The sequence below is a fragment of the Psammomys obesus genome, unplaced genomic scaffold (genome assembly GCF_907164565.1).
Source record: "Psammomys obesus unplaced genomic scaffold, mPsaObe1.curated_primary_1811, whole genome shotgun sequence".
Taxonomy (NCBI): domain Eukaryota; kingdom Metazoa; phylum Chordata; class Mammalia; order Rodentia; family Muridae; genus Psammomys; species Psammomys obesus.
In genome coordinates this window covers 7,025,211-7,045,175 of record NW_026585504.1, presented here as the reverse complement: position 1 = coordinate 7,045,175, position 19,965 = coordinate 7,025,211, and the positions used below count along the sequence as shown (strand labels likewise).

Sequence of the window (19,965 nt, the reverse complement as noted above, 5' to 3'; positions counted from 1 at the left end):
TGCTCCAAAACTGTCTTGCCCTTGGTTGTTCTTTCTATTGCTATTTTGTGGAATAATTTGAAGATTATCAGGAATAACTCTATTTTGAAAATCTGATAGAATTCTGGCCCTGGTCTTTTTTTGGTTGGGAGATTTAATTACTACTTATATTTCACTACTGGTTATAACTATTTAAATTGCTTATTTGATCTTGATTTAACTTTGATAGGTGGTCTACCTCAAGAAAACTTCCCATTTCTTTCAGAATTTCCAATTTGGTGGAGTATAGGTTTTTAAAGTATTTCCTTATGATTTTCTGGTTTTCTTCATGTTTGCTGTTATGTCTCCCTTTTTGTTTTTAATTTTGTTTTTCTGGGATCTTCTCTCTCCACCTTTTAGTTAAGTGGCTAAGGGTTTGTCAATCTTATTTATTTTACCAAAGAACCAACTCCTTATTTTATTTATTCTTTGTATTAATTTTTATTTGTTTTATTGATTTCAACCCTGAGTTTGATTCTTGACATCTATTCTTTTTGGATGTTATTTCTTCATTTTGTTCTAGAGGCTTTAAGTGTGCTGATAAGTCACTAATATGAGATCTCTCCATTTGTGTGTGTGTGTGTGTGTGTGTGTGTGTGTGTGTGTGTGTGTGTGTAGGTATTTAATGCTATATGAACTTAGAATTGCCTTCATTGTGTACCATAAGTTTGGGTATACTAGGTTTTCATTTTCATTCATTTCTAGAAAGTTTTTAATTAAAAAAATTGTTTTCTTTACTAACTTCTGCCTTGCTCCATTTTCTCTTTCAGCATTGAGTTGTTCAGCTTCCATGAGTTTGTAAGCTGTTGTTTCTTTGCTGATATCCAGCTTTAATCTGTGGTGGTCAGATAGAATGCAGGGTGTTATTTCAATGTTCTTATGTCTGTTGAGAATTGCTTAGTGTCCATGTATGTGGTCAGTTTTGGAGAATGTTACATGAGCTGCTGAGAAGATATATTCTTTTCTATTTGGGTGAAATGGTGTGTACATATCTATTTGGTCCATTTGATTTTTGACATCAGTTAGTGCCAGATTTCTCCATTAATTTTTTTTTCATCTGGATAACCTGTTATTACCAAGAATGTGATATTGAAGTCACCCCCTATCAGTATTTGAGTGTCAAGTGTGACTTAAGCTCCAGTGATGTTCCTTTTATGAAAGTGTTCTTCTGTTTAGTGCACAGATGTTAAGAATTGCAATGTCATCTTGGTAGATTTTTCTTTTTGATGGATATGCAGTGTCCTTCCCTATCTCTTCTGATTGGTTTTGTTTTAAAGTCTTTTTTTTTTTTCTGTCAGATATTAAAGTGGCTACAAGGACTTGCTTCTTAGGTGTGTCAGCTTTGACCATGTTTTTCCATCCTTGTACCCTGATGTATGTCTGTGTGTTTCTTGGATGCAGCCAGAGGTTTTTCAGTTAACCTGTGTCTTTTTATTGGGAAGTGAGTCCATTGATGTGCAGCTATTAGCGAGCAGTGTTTGTTGACTCCATTATTTTGTTGTGGTGGTGTGTCGATTTTCCCTTGCTTCCTTTGATTTGCTGGTCTGATATTATTTATTTCTTCTGTTTCCTGGGGTGTGATTAGTCTCTTCAGGTTGAAGTTTTCTGTCTGGTACCTCCCCTGGGGCTGTGTTTTAAATTTGTTTTATCATGGATTGTGATTTTAAAGGAGCCCACCGTTGACTTTGAACTTTTAAAAAGATTTTGAATTTTAAAAAAGACTGACTATTTTAAGAATACTGAATTTTTAAGTGTTTAAGTTTTGAAGACTGTGGGACATTTACAGTGTAATGGGGATTTACATGTGTGATCGTGGAGATGAACAGGAAAGGAAAAGTTGTGGCTTAACAGTGATTTGTTTGTGTGTCAAGCTGACAAAGGCTCTATTATGCTGGCTAATTTTATGTCAGCTTCACACAAGCTAGGGCTACTGAAGAGGAAGGAACCCCAGTCAATAAAATACCTCTGTAAGATTGGCTGTAAGCCTATATGGACTTTTCTTAATTGGTGATTGATGTTGGAGGGCCCAGCCCAGTGTGGGTGTGGCCACCCTGGGCTTGAGATGCTGGTTCTATGAGAAAGCAGGCTGAGCAAACCAAGAAGAGAAAGCCAGTGAGCAGCACCCCTCCACAGCTCCTGCCTCCAGGTTCCTGCCCTGTTTGTGTTCCTGTCCTGACATTTTTCAAGCATGAGCAGTGATATGGAAGCATAAGCCAAGAAAATCCTTTCCTCACCAAGTTGCTTTGGTCATGGTGTTTCATGACAGCATAGACACCCACACTAAGACAGGACTTGAGGATAGTATGTTTAATAACTCTAAAAATTGTGCTTAGAGTCAGGCATGGAAGCTCATGCCCAAGTACACTGCCAGCCCTTGGGAAGCAGAAGCAGGCAGATCTCTGTGAGCTCAAGGATGGCCTGGTCTACACAGCAAATTCCAGGACAGCTAGGGCTACACAGAGAAACCATGACTCAAAAAAACAAGGTGGAGTAGGTTATCTAATCTAGATAATCGCTTTAGTTTTTGATAACTTTGTTAAACTTTAGCCACTTGGGGAAACTGAGCCAAATCAAAGCCAAGACTTATTTAAAACTCTTTGGGATGTTTTGTTTAGAATTCATTTAGATTATATAGATTTAAAGCATATGGCCAATAATGCTGTCCTTCTGAGTATTCAGCAAAGCTTGAAAGCCTACGCAAAAAGGAATCAGAGGGTCAAAGGGGAAATCCAATATTTTGGCCCTTAAAATCCATGGGGAAGCCTGGCCTGGTAGTGCACATAGTTTTTTTCTGAAAAAAAAAAAAAACCAAAAAAACAAAAACAAAACAAAACAAAAACCAGAAAAAGAATCCAGGGTGAACCAGGATCCTAGGGACAATGAGACTCTTGTGATAAGTTGCTTTCCTTTTGATCAAAGAAGCCATTAGGTCTACAGAGACTCAACTCTAGCCAAAGTGCATCCTACAAGAAAGGAAGTCCCCAGGGACCTCAGGCTACATGTGATACAATATAGCAGTTATAGTTACATGGGACTCTACACCATTGCTAAACAAGTATGTGAGAGGAATGTAACTTACCATTGAAAGGGGGTTATAAAAACTAAAATGCATACAGGGCAGAGCCCTGGCTCTTCAAATAGACAAAAGACTTTCCCCCTCCCCGCTGCTACTGCTGCTGATGTGGGTAAATTTATCTCTCTCCTGCTACATGCAAAAGGGAAACATTGTTGCTGCCCGGGGCAACCACAGAGCCCACTGGGAAACAAAACTAGCAACTTCCCCAAAATGGGGGGAGGGGAGTGGAGTGGAGGAAGAACTGGCCATTGGGACAAGCCACATCGATTCCCAGCCTAATTAAGTAAACAGGACCCCAATTACAACAATAAATGGCTGTTTCAGGCCATTTCTGAAAAGGGGGACTATTGGGCATTTAAAGAGAAAAGATACCCATCCCTGAGGCCACTGCTCCTGCATCGGTGAAACAGTTCCTTTAGAAAACTCATGTCAGCCAGAGAGCTCTGGAAACGATGTCAGACTGACAACTCTGTTTTCTGACTCGCCAGAACACCCAGCGAACTTGTGAGCAATATGACCCTGTGCCCAGAATAACCCATGACAGTGACTTAGGCCCTCCCTAAGTACAGAATTTTGAAAAAGCCCAATTAAAAAAAAAAAAAGTTGTTGGCTTTACAGAACTTCCCCAAATCAGGGGTTACAGATACTTGCTTATCTTTGTACCTTCTCCAGCTGGATAAAAGTCTTTTTCTACTCATGTGAGGTATCCCAGCTTCTAAGAGAAGTGGTTCCTAGGTTTGTAATTCCTATTACTACAGGGTCAGACAGAGGGCCAGCACTCACAGCAAATCATACAAAACTTTATTAGAGAAAGGACACAGTGCAGATAGAATTCATTTTGGTTTTCCTTTTTCTAAGTAAGTCTCTAAGAATTAGAGATAGAGACTGAAATACTTTGATCAAATGGACTAAATTTAAAATACATGATGCTTGCATATCAGGACATCCTCAGGCTAAAATAGTGCTCCTTCCCTTGGACAGGACACAGATCCCATGTGGGTAGCTGCATGCCAGGTGATGAATGCTGCAGAGTAGGAACACGTGGGGAAACAAGGCTTGCGGGAATCTATTGCTCCTGCTCCGGACTACACCGGCAAAGCCACCAAATGCCTCCTTCACCACAGGGAAGGAGAGCTACTTCCCAAGTCTCACACAACAGGGGGATAAGTTCTCTTGTCTAATGTGGCATCTTGGAGCCTGTACCCACACTGTGAACATCTCAGACAAACAAGGAGCAACGAGAAGTGCTTGGTACTCATCTCACAAGCTGAAATATGATGGTGCTATGGACAAGGGAACTTTTTTACCCACGCCTACCACTAGGTTGGTGGGGCCTGCACACTGGCCGTACCCTTTACCCTGGCCCTCTATTCTCCTCCTCTTAGCAAAGCTAATTCCAGGGGTAGGAGGACAATATCTGAGTCCTTTGATATCTAAGTGACTCTAAAGGGGTCCCCAGAGGAATTCCAAATGTGTTTAAGACTATAAACAAATAGTTACAAAATTCAAGTAGACTATATTTTTGCCATCAACAATAAATAAAAATATAAAATAATCAACAAAAGTCTATCAATTATATCAGGATGACCTTTTGGGAGTGTCTAGTCAGCTGGATGCCACAAGCCAAATGGTTTGGGGGATGTTACCCTGATTATGATGCTAAGAAAAAAGATTTGTATTATACTTGGTGTCATGGATCATCTTGGTTTTCAAGTTGACAACATCTGGAATCAACCAAAACCTAAGCAGCTGGGGACACCTGTGAAGGATTTTTTAAAAATGTTTTTACAATTTATTCATTGTATATCCTGATTGAAGACCCCTCCCTCAACTCCTCCCAGTCCTACCCTCTCTGCCTCTTCCCGTCATCCCCTTCCCCTAGTCCACTGACAGTCTCCTCCTCTGCCATCTGCGCATAGCTTGTCAAGCCTCATCAGGACTGCCTGGATCCTCTTTCTCTGTGGCCTGGCAAGGCTGCATCAACAGGGCCAAGTGATCAAAGAGTAGGCGACAGAGTCCATGTCAGAGACAGCCTCTGCTCCCCTTACTTGGAAACCCACATGGAGACTGAGCTGCCTATCAGCTGCATCTGGGCAAGAGGTGTAGGTCCTCTCCATGCATGGTCCTGGGTTGGTGCAGCAGTCTCTGCAGGACCCCCTGAGCTTAAGACTAAAAAAAAGGAAGATGATTCCCTTGCTATGGTCGTAGGAGTCATGAATACAGTTAGATGTTATATGGCTCCATGCATATGAGGGTTTATCCAATGACTACTTACGAGAGCTATAACTGCCAAAATTCATCAATCTTATCACAATATGTTTCTGATGAATATCACAAAACAAACAAACAAAAAAAACCCCTGAAAATATTAGTTAAAAAAATTTAATATACTGTAAAAAAAAAAAAAAAAAGTATTTAAGAGCCACTCAACAAGAAGTCAAATTCCTCCAGGGTCAACACTTCCGAAAAATCAAAATATGTGCTCAGTTTGCATATTGTTCTCCAGAGCTGCATTATGCTCTTTAGCTATATAGCATTTTGAACGCATTTTCTGAAGGACAGTTACAAAGCCAAGGCAACTGTGTAAGAACATAAATTCAAGTCCTAACTAGTAAGGATGAGGGCCTGAATCCCTTGTTCTGGGTGTAAAGCCCCAGGGGCACCCCTGTTGGACATGCTTGCTTGACGCCAGGAAGCCTAGAAACTGGAGGACGGCAAGATGTCTGCGTCATTGCTCTAGCTGCTCTGGGAGCTAAGCAGACTGTGCGTAGCAGAAACTCGGGGATTTGACGACCTACAGGAACAAGTAGGCTTTTTTTCATTTCCTTATGCATTACACACACTTCGACATTATCCACACTTGTCCCAATCTTTATTGTGGCCTCACTGCCACAGCCCCAACTGGAAACATGGCAAAAACCTTCTGTTGGGTCTTAAATGAGTGATAGTTAGGAAAATGTTATGTTGGTTTTTGTTTTCCTTCTCCTAATAGTTTTTATTGCTCTCTTTAGAAGACTTTTAAAAAGAGATATAAATATACGTACATATATACATACATATAATTTTTAACATTCTGTTAACATTCTTTTATCTTTTTTTCATTGGTAATGACTGAGCTCCCTAAGCCAGACTTATCTTTCGATGTATGTAAAAACTATAAGGTTCTTAAAAACAGAATCTGACAAAAAATGTGCTAACGTTCCCTTAGAACACGGATGTATCCAAATACACACACACACTGAGACATACACACCAAGGAATTCTGCCCTCCAACATTTGGAGACTCATGCTGAGTAAGTGACAGCCCCTTGTGTTAGAAGCCCTGTCCAGGCATGTTGGAACCATTATATTCTCAGAGTATCTGGGTACCACCTGGGATGACAGATGATGCTCTTTGACCTTGTGCTGGGTAGTCCCATGTCGGCTTGACAATCTGAAGTCACCTGAAAGGAGGAAATCAATTGAGAAAATGTCTCCGTGAGTTAGGGTTGTAGGAAAGCCTGAAGGACATTTTCATAATTAGTGATTGAGGTAGGAGAGCCTGGCCCATTGTGGGTGGGGCCACCCTGGGCTGGTGGTCCCGGCATCTATAGGAAACCAGGCTGACTGAACCACTGGAAGCAAGCTGCTAAGCAGCACTGTTCCATGGTCTCTGCCTCCGGGTTTCTGCCCTGACTTCCCAAGAGCTGTAAGGTGAAGTAAACCCTCCTGGTCATGGTGTTTACTCACAGTAATAGAAAATCTGGGTAAGATAGACCCTAGAAGGGATTTGAGATTAAAATAGTAGAAGGGTCTAAGAAGCTGACGGGAAACACCTGCAACCGGCTGGGCCACACCCTGGGGTGTAGCACCATGTTTGATCTGCAGCCTCGGTCCTCACTTCTCCCCTCTACGCTATAAATGGTCTGTAGCTAATTGTTCTGCTTGAGGAAAACCTTCTGCATATGGAGGAATTTAGCAAACTCTACTAAACAAGCTTATTATAGCCAATCAAAATATGTCACTCCGGGTTGCTATGTGGGGGCGAGGAAGCAGGCAAGGGGACAGAAGTGGTGTAAAATGCGGTGCTTAACTCAACTGAAGCTCATTTTTTGGATTGATGTTGCCTAGGCCTGCTGCATTTATGAACTAAAGCCGCTTCCCCAATTCCAGCCTTGCGTCTGGAATCCCCTTGGTCATTCCCAGTGCACCGTTGTTCCAGGAAAAGTCACACCAGACCATGAAAGCTGGACAACCTTGCAGATCACATCATGAAAGCTGGACGACCCTGCAGATCACATCATTTAAAGCGGAATGGAGGCCTGGGGAAAGAGTTAGCCAAAAAGCTCAGGGGAGCACAAGGAAAAGGAGGAGGTGAAAACCAGTCCTAATCCAGTGAGGGCCATCAATGTAGCTGAGCAAGAGATCCTTCGTAATTTCCCAAGGACTCAACTATGTTCTGAGACGCTTGCTCAGAATCCCCACCCATGAATCTCTGCAGCTTTACACTAACCTGTGTGACCAGGACCAGCTGAGAGGTTGCCTAGCCTTTATTCGTGAGTGGGGTTGAGTCAGCCCCCTCCTTTGACTGTAGCGTAACTAGAACTGGGAAGCAGCATCAACAGTAGTAGGTCATTGCCTGTGAGCAAGGAGGACCAGAAGACAGAGCCTGGCCTAGTTTTGTGTCACCAGAATCCTGGCTCAGTCCCTGGAATGCTTACCTCCAGCTGGTACCCTTCATGGTCTTCCCACACCATTGGGGTAAGTCACAGACACACGCCCAGCTGCCCACTTAACAACTTCACTTGTGTGTCATATCCATGTCACATCTTACCCGTCCAAAACTGACTCCTGCTAAGGCCTCAAGCATGATGCTCTCTGCAGGAAACCAATAATTCTGTGGTTGTGTTAGAGATCAGTACCTAGAAGCTGTCTCCTTTCCCCATCTGTCCTCCTTGTCTCCCACTCCAATCTTTCTTCTCCAGTGTTCCCTTGGCCATTGGGATCTATTGGCTCTACATTCCCAATGGAAAGCCTAGCTACTTCTTACCATGTTCTGAGCTGCCAAGATGTCAGCTGGGATGACCCAATGGTACCTCCTGTTTTGGAACCTTGATGCTTGGGGGCATGTTTCTGTGTGCATAGAAGGTCTCCCGGGACACTGAAAACTTTTCATAGCAAATGATCTCTTCCACTCATCACTAAGAATTGGATTCAATAGTCTAAGAGTCCTGGGCATTAGGGTTACCATGTTCCCTTAACTACTCTTGGCGCTTACTACTTTGTCCCTGCAGGTGTACCCCTAATTCTTGGCCTCACCCAGGGTCCTCCTGTGAACAGGGTTTAACTTCCATAGGAGGTCATCTTTTGTCAGCTGAGCACTGCTTTCCGGGCCCTGCCACAAATCAGTCTTAATGATGGAGAGAGGTCCGTCTTCCAGATTCCAACAAGGTTTGGTCACTGTGGAGATTCCTCATGGGTGACACTTTACCACGGCCTTATGGAGCACAGATTCATGGCTGCTTTTTGGAAGATATGCTGCAGCACCCAGTGGGCAGCCTTGCTTCAGTCCAGGGCTTTTTGAACAAAAAAGAGCCATAGTTCTCCAATCACTTTCAGAGAACGGCTAGAAGCCACATTCAAAGAACCCTGATGATAATGAATATGCTAATATGATTTCTACCAGGTCCCTACACACTTTCAAAGAAATGCTTTTGACCTTCCACATGGATTCAAAGCTTCCATTGAAGTCCAAGGGGGGTTCGGGTTTAAATAACATGAAAGTTTTTACATAAATGGATACAACTAGGGAGTTGTGAATTAAAAGTGAATTTCACATTGTCCCCAAAAGCTCTGACCTTGAATGAGATGCATCGGTCCTAATTGATTGTCAGTGGACCTTCTGGCCAGACAGCTGTTACCTTTGGGTAGAATGGGCTAGGAAGCATTAAATGGGAGTCCTTTATGCATGACAAGTGAGCTCTGGAAATGTGGGTTCAAATGCCATCTCTGCCACTCATTAGCTGGGTGAGTGGATTGAGCTCCACTTGCTCACTAAGGAATCACTAAGCCTTTTAATCAAGAGGGGCTAGGCATCCAACCAATCACAAGGCATCAAAGGTGTGGAGCCTACCAGTCCCCACTCCTGTCACCCCCTCCCCCCATGTTCCAGCCTTCCCTCAGTTTCTTTAACACACACTGAGAGGCTCTCAGTGAAGGGCTCTCACAGGCCAGAGCATGGCAAACATGGCACCAACAGGTTTTACCTTTTACCTTTTTCTGCCCGCCTTGCTAAACTGTTAGATTACATTCCTAAAGCTGGCTACCAAAGTCTAGTCCCTTATTTGGCCGCTGTCTCATTTCTTAGACTGACCAGCAAGGCCTAACTACCAAAACATCAAGGTCCAGCAATCAAAATTCATTATTTTGACCGACCTAATGAACACACCCAATCAGAACTCACCAATACATCCTAGCTCATTCTAATACAGACCTCCCCACTTTTTTCCCCCTTAAAATGAACACTTGCAAAGCTATTTGCTGCTACAGCCATCTTGTCCCTTTGCCTTGCTGAATAAATCTTTGCATTTGGTTTGGGCTTGGAACTTGACATTTGGGTGTGTGCCTAATCCAGGGCCCAGAGGGAAGAACCTTGAAGTATACAGGTCTCTTCACATCGACACAGCCGTGAACAAACCAGACAGATGAATGGGAGTTGCCATTCCTCTAGAACTGGAGGAACTGGAGCTAAACCAGGGGAACCAAGAATCTCTAAGGGGTATAAGTGTGTGAGAGGAAGTGAAGAGAGCAAAGCCTCCATTCTCATCATGCAGACCTGAATTTCTAACCCTGCCTCACCATTCCCTGGCTGCAACTCTCAGGACGGTGCTTTATATAGCATTATTCTCTTGTGTTCAAGGAGATCCATACCAGCCAATCTTCCACTCACTGAACAAATGTTTGCGAAACTGTAACCCGTGTCTAGACCTGCTCTGAATGCTACAAAGCCCACAATGAACAGAACAGACAAAAAATCCTTGCCCTTGGAAGTTAAATTCTTGAGAAGAGAAAAAAGACACTAAATAGTGCAATCCTCCCTTGGTAACCACAGGGGACTGGTTCTAGGATTCTTAATATAGAAATTGTTGGGTGAGCAAGTCCCTTATGTAAAATGAGTGCGTATGTATCCTACACTCTCCAATGAGCTTTAAATCGTCTCTAGATTAATAATAATACCTAACAGCAATAAGTAGTTGCTACACTGTTTAGAGAATAATGACAAGAATATAAGGCTTTGTTCTATTTGTTCTTGTTTGAGATAGGGTTTCTCTGTGACACTGCCTCCCAGCACTCAAGAGACAAAGGCAGAGGCAGAAGCAGGTGAATCTCTATGAGCTTGAGGCCAGCCTGGTCTACAGAGTGAGTTCCAGGGCAGCCAGGTCTACACAGAGAAACCCTGTCTTGAAACTTCTACCCCTCTAAAAAAAAAAAAAAAAAAAAAAAGTGGAGCAAGGGAAGTGGAGAATGATGCAGAAGGGTGGAAAATGGTGGAAAAGTTTACGTTGGGTGGTCAGGGAAGGCCGTGGGGGAGTTACCCATGAGTCTTTTGGAGAGAGAACATCCCCAACCAGAGTGAAGAAGAGTGAACACAAAAGTTCTGTTTTGGGACTGAGCCTGGCTTCAGACGGGATCAGCCAGTCCTACCTGAAGCAGCTGAGACTTGCCTGGGTTTTTGCAAGTGCTGAACATAGAACAGCTTTTATTTGTGGCATTTAAAATCTTTATCAGTGTTCTCGTTTCTTCTTTCTTCCTTTCTGAGTGACAACAAGCAAGGCCACGCCCCAGGTCCCTAGCCAGTAGGTATCTCTGCCTCCAAGTCCAGACCGGACAAAGCCAACAGGAATGTCTAAAGTGTGTGGTGATACAGTCAGAGAAAGGGTATGCAATGAGTCAGTGCTCTTAAAGAATGATCACTGTGTCTTGTGTTTCCTTCTCCCTTTATAGCTTCACAAATTAGATGCCTTGGAAATTCGATGCCCACTGCCAAGATGTACCTCCATCTTGGGTAGAAGATAATCTGCTAAACAGCTGCATCTCATTTAAGAGCTGGTACTTAATTAAATTACTTGGCTCTGGTAATGGGCAGGCAGAGCTGAATGGAAAGGGGAATGTTGAAATACGGCATTTCTCTTTCAAACTGCACCAACCTCCTCTCCCCCAGGATCCTTCCACATACCCATTGGGTCAGCCAACCTGGCTCTTAACAAGCCACACTCTCTCAAACTACCTCCTTTCCTTTATTCACCCTCCCCATGTCCTCCCAAGGACCCAGGTCAAACACCAACAGCTCCTCCATCAGAGCTTCCAATGCTCCAGAAACAAAGAATTACCTCCCGTGAGATCTTGCAGAACTTTACACATTATTTGACTGGAGCATCCGTACCATTCCATTTCAGTTTTGTGAAGCCTGCCATTTCATGAGATCCTTGTAACTGGAGACCATTGTTATTTATTCCTTTAAAAAATAATGTTTCTTATTAATTCTTTAAGAATCTGATACAATGCATTCTGACCATATTCATCCCTCTCTCCCAACTTCTCCCAGATCCTTCCCAACCTCCCTACCCACTCAACTTTATGTTCAACCCCCATCAAGTCCAGTTTGTGTTGGTCGCCTACTCCTGGGCACAGGGTTTGTTCCACAGTGTGGTCAACACATCAGGGGTCATACATAGTTAAAGAAAACTGACCTTCCCTCTCCCAGAAGCACTCCAATGCATGTAGCCCCTCAGCTTGGGCTGGCCACCTGCCCTGCCCCATGCTGAAATACAGTCTTGCTTGAGCTTCTAGAGGTCACATGCATGCCATCACAATTCTTGTCTAAGGCTTTGGTCAGCTTACTGGGTTTTTGACTGATGAGACTTAGGCCGCCCCTGGAAATATCAGCCTCAGGGGCCAGAGCCAGGTAGAGCACCTGCACCGGATCCCACTCCTCTCTGTGATCTGCAGGTAGTTCATGTATGAAACTGCTGCAACCAAACTTTCAGAGCAACGTCAGCCCATTTGTTTACTGCGGGAGGTTTCTGAGGTTTCTCCACAACCAGAAGAGTCACGCTCTGTGGGAGGCAAGAAGGCGGTTCGATTCAACACACCTTCAGGAGTCCGGCCCCGAGTGGTTTGTTGCAGGGCATATTTAAGCTCGGCCCAATTTAGTGAAAACTTTCCTCCTGATAATTAACTCAGCCCTAGGCGCACAATAAAGCATGCATCAGTCTCTTTCGGGAATAAAATAAGCTAAATAAAGAGCGGGTGTGGCTACATTGAAACTCTTTTGTAAAGTATACGTGACATCTTCCACGGAGGTAGGTCCTACAGGTTGACTACAGGTGACACCTTCCTTAAACATGTCTGAGGGTTGACTGGGATGAAGAAGTCTATGAAAAGGGTCTGGCGTGGTCTCTGGCCACACAGACAGCACTAAGGTCAGACATGTCCCTCCCAGGCTTCTGGGAAGGTAACAGATAGAGCAGCAAGAACCCTGTGTGCCAACATTCCAGATTCTCCTAGTGCTTATCTGTGAGCATAAGGCCCTCCACAACTCCAACATCTCCCCCACTTTTTTTAATTTTTAAAGAGAAAGTGGGGGCTGTAGTAGAGGCTGAGGTTGTATACATTGCCTGCATGGCTAGTCTAACTATTACAAACAAGCAGAACGGGATTACAAGAATCGTTATCGGGGGACCAAGGAAAGGGGAAAGCCATCTTAGTCAGGGTGGCCTTCAAAGGTTGCTTGAGAGATTTTGTCTGTCTTTTTAGGGCGGATCATTAATTTGACCATCGATAGTATGAGAGACATCTGTCATATTAAAGCAACACATACTTTAAAAGGAAATTGCTGACCATCAAGATTATGATTGAGCAACGAATAATATATAGAGTAGTGCCATTCTGTAGGACTGTGGCTCTCAATTCACCCATTTCTTGGTTAATTTCTACCAATATGCTTGCTGCAATGTTAGTAGTTTTACTAATCGTACAGGCCATTTTTGAAATGTCTCTTTGCGTGTAGCAATGACTCCTGGTACTGGTACTTTTTTAAAGTGTATAAAAACAACCTTTCGCATGGCAAAGCAATATCATACTGTCTTCTATTAGGGGCGTGAATTTTCTCTCCCTGACAGAAGGCATTTGGATTCTATATTGGCAAACTGAAAATTAACATGTAATACAGTCAGTAAACATAACAGCAACATTTTGGGGGTCAGTAGTATTGTGTCCTTGTTTTCTTCTTAAGGTCTTGACTTGATGAGCTAAAGTCTTCCTGTCTCCAAGCGTTGGCTTGGTCAGATGCTCGGGAGCAGGAGCCATCTGGGACTCCATTTTCTGGGAAGACATAATAAGCATTGCCCCGATGTTAGAAGAACAACTGGTCATTTCCACTGATTGGTTTCTAGATAGTTTCATTTAACAAAAATTAACGTTGGGCTGTGTCTCCTACAAGGCAAAATGTTTTGGGGCAGCAAAAGAAGCACTATCCCTTAAAATGAAAAAAAAAATAAAGTAAACATGGCTAAATGTAGCATACATGTGATGATTTAGGTGGGTATTTATATCCTCTTTTTTTAAATGTTATTTACATATTTGATGGTGCTGTTCCACAATATATTGACCCTGTGGATTGTAAGGAATTTCAATAACATGGTTAATATTCCATAAATTGCAACATTCCTTAAAGCATTTGTTAATATGAGCAGGACTATTATCAGTTTTTAGCTGGAATGGGAGAAAGGAAAGGAAACAGGTTATAAACAATTGATGGCATCTGAGATGGCATCCTTGTGAGAAGAAGCAACAATAATATTTAAACATATCAACTGTTACATTAGCATACTTTAAACTTCCAAATTCTGAGATATGACTAATATGTTTTTGTCAAATGGCACCAGATTTTAATCCTTGAGGATTAATTATACCAGCAGAGGGCAGTGAGGTAAAAGAAGAAGGACAGACAAGGCTCAGATGGTATGCTGTGCTTGTTCACGAGGTAAAGAGAACTACTTGTGAGGATTTTGAATTTTGATGAAGTTCATGAGATCTTCGAGTGGCCTGTAACAGAGGACCAGGGGGCAAGGAGGCAGCTAGCACATCGGCTTGAGCACTCGCGGGTGCTAACAGAAAATTAGAATGAACAAGAACATAAGGATACGAAAAAAAGGCTTAGGTTCGTTATAGATGTCTGAAGGACAAAGAATAATTGTGAAATAACATTAATAGTGGGCTTGGGCTTAAATCTTTAAGCAGTTTCTATAAGAGAAACAGTTTGAGTACGATATGTAGAGCCAGTTAAAATATTCAACGGCCGAGAAACATCCCATAAAAGCTGAGTGATTGAGGTCAGACAACCACGGTACAATCTTGTTTATGGAGGATGTGAAATGTGTACATTAAATATAAGCTCGTTGTCCTTTTGAAGAGACATCTGTAAACACATGAAAATGGATCTCTATAGGATTTATTAGTTGTAATTTTATGTAATTCTACTGGAGTATCTTCTTAAAATGGGATCTTTAGGATGATGATTATCTATAGATTCCGAGGAACATGCTAATACTACCTGCCAATTAATATCAGTGTGGAAAAAATAATCATCCTGCATTTTATTTCTGTAGGCTCTTTACCAGTAAGTTGTTTAAGACCCGCTCTTCCCATCATTAGCAAGTCTATACTTTCTTGTAAATAAGAAGTTACAGAAGAATCCGTTTCTTCATTCAGGACACAAGCCCCCATCCCCAGCCTCCTTACCTAGGACACAGACATCTACTCTGCCAGAAAGATTTCGGCAGCAACCATAGTCGCCTTCGTGGAGCTCAGTACCAAAGCAAAGATGGTTATCGTGGGCCTGGACACCTGGACATCTCCTCCAGGCCAAGTCAAGGAACCTGTGAAGGCAGCCATTGATGGTGGATATCACCAGATTGACTGTGTGTATGCATATAAGAACGAGAATAAAGTCAGAGCAGCCATCCAAAAGAAGCTGAAAGAGAAAGCTGTGAAGCGGGTAGACCTCAGCAAGTTGTGGCCCTCCTATTTTGAGAGAAAACTGCTGAAGGAAGCCTTTCAGAAGACCCTCATCGACCTGAAGCTGGACCATTTGGACCATCTGTTTCATTCACCGACCACTGGGACTTAAGCCTGGAAAGGAGTTATTCCTCAAAGACGACCAAGGCAATATTCTCACTAGTGAAATAAAGATCTCGGATGCCTGGGAGGGCATGGAGGAGCTGGTGGACCAGGGACTGGTGAAAGCCCTGGGTGTCTCCTACTTCAACCACTTCCAGAGTGAAAGGCTCCTGAATAAGCCTGGACTGAAGCACAAGCCAATGACCAGCCCGCTGCCACCCATACCTCACTCAGAGAAACTATCCCAGTGCCGTCACTCCAAGGGATCATTCATTGTCAAGGCCCATAGTCGGCCTGGGCTCCCCAGAGAGACCTTGGGCCAAGCCAGAGGACCCCGAGCTTAAAGAGATTGCTGTAAACCACAAGAAAACCTCAACCCAGATTCTGATTTGGCTCCACATCCAGAGTTATGTGGCAGTGGGTCCCCAAGACTGTGACGCCAGCACAAATACATGGGAGCCTTCAGATCTTTGACTTCCAGTTGAGCGACGAGGAAATGGCCACGATCCTCAGCTTCAACAGAAACCAGAGACAGTAACTGTGGAAGAATGCCCCCCAGTGGGGAGCCCTGAAGCTGAATCCCCTGAGGAGACTCCCTCTCTGCCCATGTGCACCTCTCTTCTGGAGTCCTATTTAAGCCAAGCCTGCATGCCGTCGTGCTGTGGGCAAGGCTGTTATTTAAAACCCCATGTTGAACCAGGAGCAGGCTGTTCTAGGAGGTGTGGCTCGGAGAAGCGGATGGACATTTCTTCCATGAATTTGATCTGACCAACCGCTTGTCAAAAACCAGGAACTCTGTAACATTTGCGGATAGAAAGATAAAATAATAAAAATCATGACATTAACAAACAAACTCACACAAAGAGGTTACAGGTAACCGTGATATGCATAAATTCTATAATATCATTACCTTGTTGTTCCCTAATTCCAGCAGGTGATGATGAGGAAGGAAGAGTAAGTAACGGTTAAGGAGCTAAGGGATTAATTCTATGCGCTAACGCTTTAACAGCAGCATTATTTAATGAGCTGATAACTCACTCTGCGCAGGTATTGTCTCTTACAAAGTTTAACTGAGAGTCTCTGGAAAGCAACTTAAAGAGCAGAGCCAAATCCATAGTCGTTGTTGCTGTTTTGAGACAGGGTTTCCCTGGGTAGCTTTGACCATCCTGGTCCCACTTTGTAGACCAGGCTGGCCTTGAACTCACAGAGATCTGCCTGTGTCTACCTCCCCGAGGGCTGGGAATACAGGCGTGCACCATCACGCCCAGTGCTCTTAGTTTATTTCACAGAACTAGTTTAAGTGTTGATTAGATGAGCAGGAGAGGAGAACTTCATCCTTGCAACGAATGACTAATACCTTGGGGGATTTAATCAGCACCGGCTTCCGAGCTTCATGTACCTAATATTAACACACGTGGGGGCTATTTTTCATCCCTGTGGTAAAACTTTCCACTGGTTTTTGGTCATTCGGTGTTGATTGTTTAATTGTAGGAAGAGAGGGTACAAGATGTTCCTTATCGTCAGGATGTAAAGGAATAGAGAAAAGGCATCGTTTAAGTCAAGTACAATAAGTTATGTCTTGAGGGATCACAGTAGGAGCAGGGAGCCCTGGCTGGAGGGCCCCCACTGTTTTCAGAGCAGCATTTATGCCCTGAAACCATAGAAGAGTGGAAATGTATTATTTGCCTTTTTATGAATTACAAAAATTGGGGCATTCCAGGGACCGACTAACTGGCCAATGTCCTAGCTGTAGTTGATCCTGCACTAGAAGCTGGGCCTGTTTTAATTTCTCTCCATGACGGGGCCATTGATCAACTCGTACTGGGTTATCAGAGATCCACTGTAGTCTGAAAGGCTGTATGGATGGCCCTTGACCAATGACCCCAATTAGAGGGTTATACTTTCCTGTATTGTAATTATCAGATGATTCGTTGTGGTAATGGTTACCAACTGCTTGCACTTGCTATAATGTTTCTCTTCCCCACAGATAATATGAAAGTCCCGGGACAACACAAAGCTGCACAGTGCCAGAGGAAGAATCTCCATCAGTCCCATTTAAGACATAAGTACTTTTTAAAGAACCCTGCTGGCCTCCAACAGCTTGTAAAGGCGGGCCTCTGGACACTGCTCAGTGTGGGGGCCTTGTTATTGATAATAACAGAATGGTCTGTTATTATCTAGACTGCTTCTGCAAGAATAGTTCTCCGTGTATAAGGTCACCACAGGAGGCCCATCCTCAGGGAAAGGTCTTGTCCATAAAGCTGAGGGATTCAGTCCCTTTGCACTAGATCCTGTTGCTCCTCCTAAGTGACTGGATATAGCTTTTGAGTCTCCTTCAGTTTGTCTAGGCCAATTTGGCCCTTGAGTCTAGGGTTGGGGGTTTCCCCCTTGGGAGTTTAAAGGATTACCATCCTTGTCAAATTTGGATTGCCATTCCTTAGCCCAGTTTTTTCCTCTTTGACATCATGAGCAAAAGCAAGGGGTTGGATTACTAGATTTTTTTTTTTTTTTGCACCAGTATTTTCAGTGTCTTTTATTCTTACATTCAAAGTAAGGTCCCTTTGGGGAAGTTTTTTTGAATATCTGCTGTGCGATGGCTGCAACATGAGAAGAGCTGCCAACATCTTGAGTAGCCGCTACCCAGTTAGAAAACTCACCGTGTTTTGCTGGTGCTTCGGTAGCTCCACACTGTTTGATGGCTGCACCAACCCAAGCTGCTTGATCAGGGTATCTACAGCCTCCTCAGAAGTAATCTTCTGTTGCACTGCTTTCTTACCTTGAAGAGAAAACTCATTTACCTTTCGTTTTAATGCGGACAGAGAAGGAGGGAGGGGCCTATGACCGAGATGTAAATTGAACTAATTATTTTTTTTTTTCTAAAGTCAAGCAAATAAATAAATAAAGTGGGGAGGGAGGCCACAGCTTCTCCATGATCAGGAGCAGTTCTCTGCGCTTGCTGTTCACAAAGGTGTACTTGGTCAAAATACTGGGCCAAATCATTCATCTGTGCTAGAGTACCACCATATTACACTCCCCAAGCATGACCGAATCAGTAGGGACATTATGGCTAAGATCCCTTTCTGTCTGTTCAGCACATTCTTCATAATATTTTGCTTTTCATCTCCAGTATTGTCCCAGGGCTAAGGAAGCTTTACAGACTTGCTTACTGTCCCAAGGAGTCACAATATCCCTGTTTAAACTTTCTCATATCATATCAGTAAATGGAGCATGCATGCCACCGGCAGCAACAGATTTTCTGAGATTCTTTAAGAACTCAAAAGAAAATTAGCATTGTTGACACACATTTGGGTGTTGAGGGCTTAAAATTAAAGGCATCGCAAGAGCTGGATGGGAAAAGGTCCAATCGTTTTCCTGTTGATTATGTCCCTCGCCTTTGAGAGGTGTAAGTAGTCTCCGAAAGGGAGGCAGCACCCACTGAATTTCTGAATCAGATTGATGAGGATGAGTATTTGTTGTACATGAACACAAATTTGGTGTGTTTGGAAGAGGAGGCAGCGTAAGTATCTAAATCAGTCTCATTAAATGTAGGAGCCATAGCCCCCTGCCAAGATGTGTCCAGAGGATCTTCCTCTGTCTGGTTCTCCTGGAGGGGACTCAAGCCGTGCATCACTGCAGCTGGGACTACAAAATAATTGACAGGGATTTTATGCCCCACCCCTTCATAGACTCTTTTCACATTAACCCCTGTGCCTCTCCAATTGGCAACATCTATGGTTCCTTGTACGGGAAACCAAGGAATGACTTTCACAGTTACTTGTACAGTGTTTTAGAGCCGTTGTTCTGAATATTTTGCAAACAGACATCTCAATAGCTGTGTAAAATGCCTTGCTCAGAAGACGGAGAAGAACCCGTATTATTTCACTCTCTCTTATAGTTTGAGACTCCTTGGGTGAGAAAACTGAACTCTAACCACCCCTTACCTCTATTTTTAGAATTTCTTACCTTCTCCAAGCTGTGGGGTCTTTGCAGCCTCCACATCCAGCAGAGCGATGATCCGTGGGAGGAAAAAAGGCCGTTTTATTCAACACGACTAAGTAGCCGGTGTTGGTTCAAACTTTGGGAGTCTGACCCCAAGTGATTTATTTTAAGCATATTTAAGCACAGTATAATTTGGTGGAAACATTCTTAGTGATAATTAACTCAGTCCAGCGTGCACACTAAAGCACACCTAAATCTTCCTAAGGAATAAAGTAAGCTACATAAAGATCGGTGTAACTACCTCAAAAGTCTCTGTCAAGCACACGTGACACCTTCGTAGAGATGGGGTCTATAGATTGACTGGAACAAACAACAACAGCAAACCCCCAAACTACAACAATCAAGCTTATGATAAAGGTCTGGGGCAGGGTCTGCTGTGGTCTCCATCCACACAGATACCACAAAGGACACCGGGCGAGAAGGCACGTCCAGTCCAGGCTTCTGGGTGGATAACGGGTGCAGCATTCCTTGCCTTGAAGCAACAGCCCTCTGTGCTAACATTAAAGGCTCCCCAAGTGCTTCTCTGTGAATAGGACCTCCGTGCTGCCTGCAGTTTACTATGGCACTCAGAAATGGAATGGATGTTTTTGACTGATTTTTTTTCTCTTGAAATCGATCTTTTTAAATAGAAGATAAAATGAAACAACTGGACTTTAAAAATCCATTTCCTAAGAGTAGAGGAAAGAGGGCAGACAATGTTTCCTGGTGTAGTT

The 19,965-nt window shown here is 43.3% G+C and overlaps 1 long non-coding RNA gene and 1 pseudogene across 1 annotated transcript; one reads left to right on the top strand and one right to left on the bottom strand.

Moving 5' to 3' along the window:
* Positions 1–3,926: 3,926 nt before the first annotated feature.
* On the bottom strand, positions 3,927–19,475 carry LOC129681965 (uncharacterized). Its single transcript, XR_008720901.1, has 4 exons — positions 19,217–19,475; positions 17,911–18,029; positions 11,464–13,456; positions 3,927–8,649 (listed from the first exon to the last, which is right to left on the bottom strand). It is a non-coding gene; the product is annotated as an uncharacterized LOC129681965 (long non-coding RNA).
* On the top strand, positions 14,566–16,367 carry LOC129681877 (aldose reductase-related protein 2-like; annotated as a pseudogene).
* Positions 19,476–19,965: the final 490 nt, after the last annotated feature.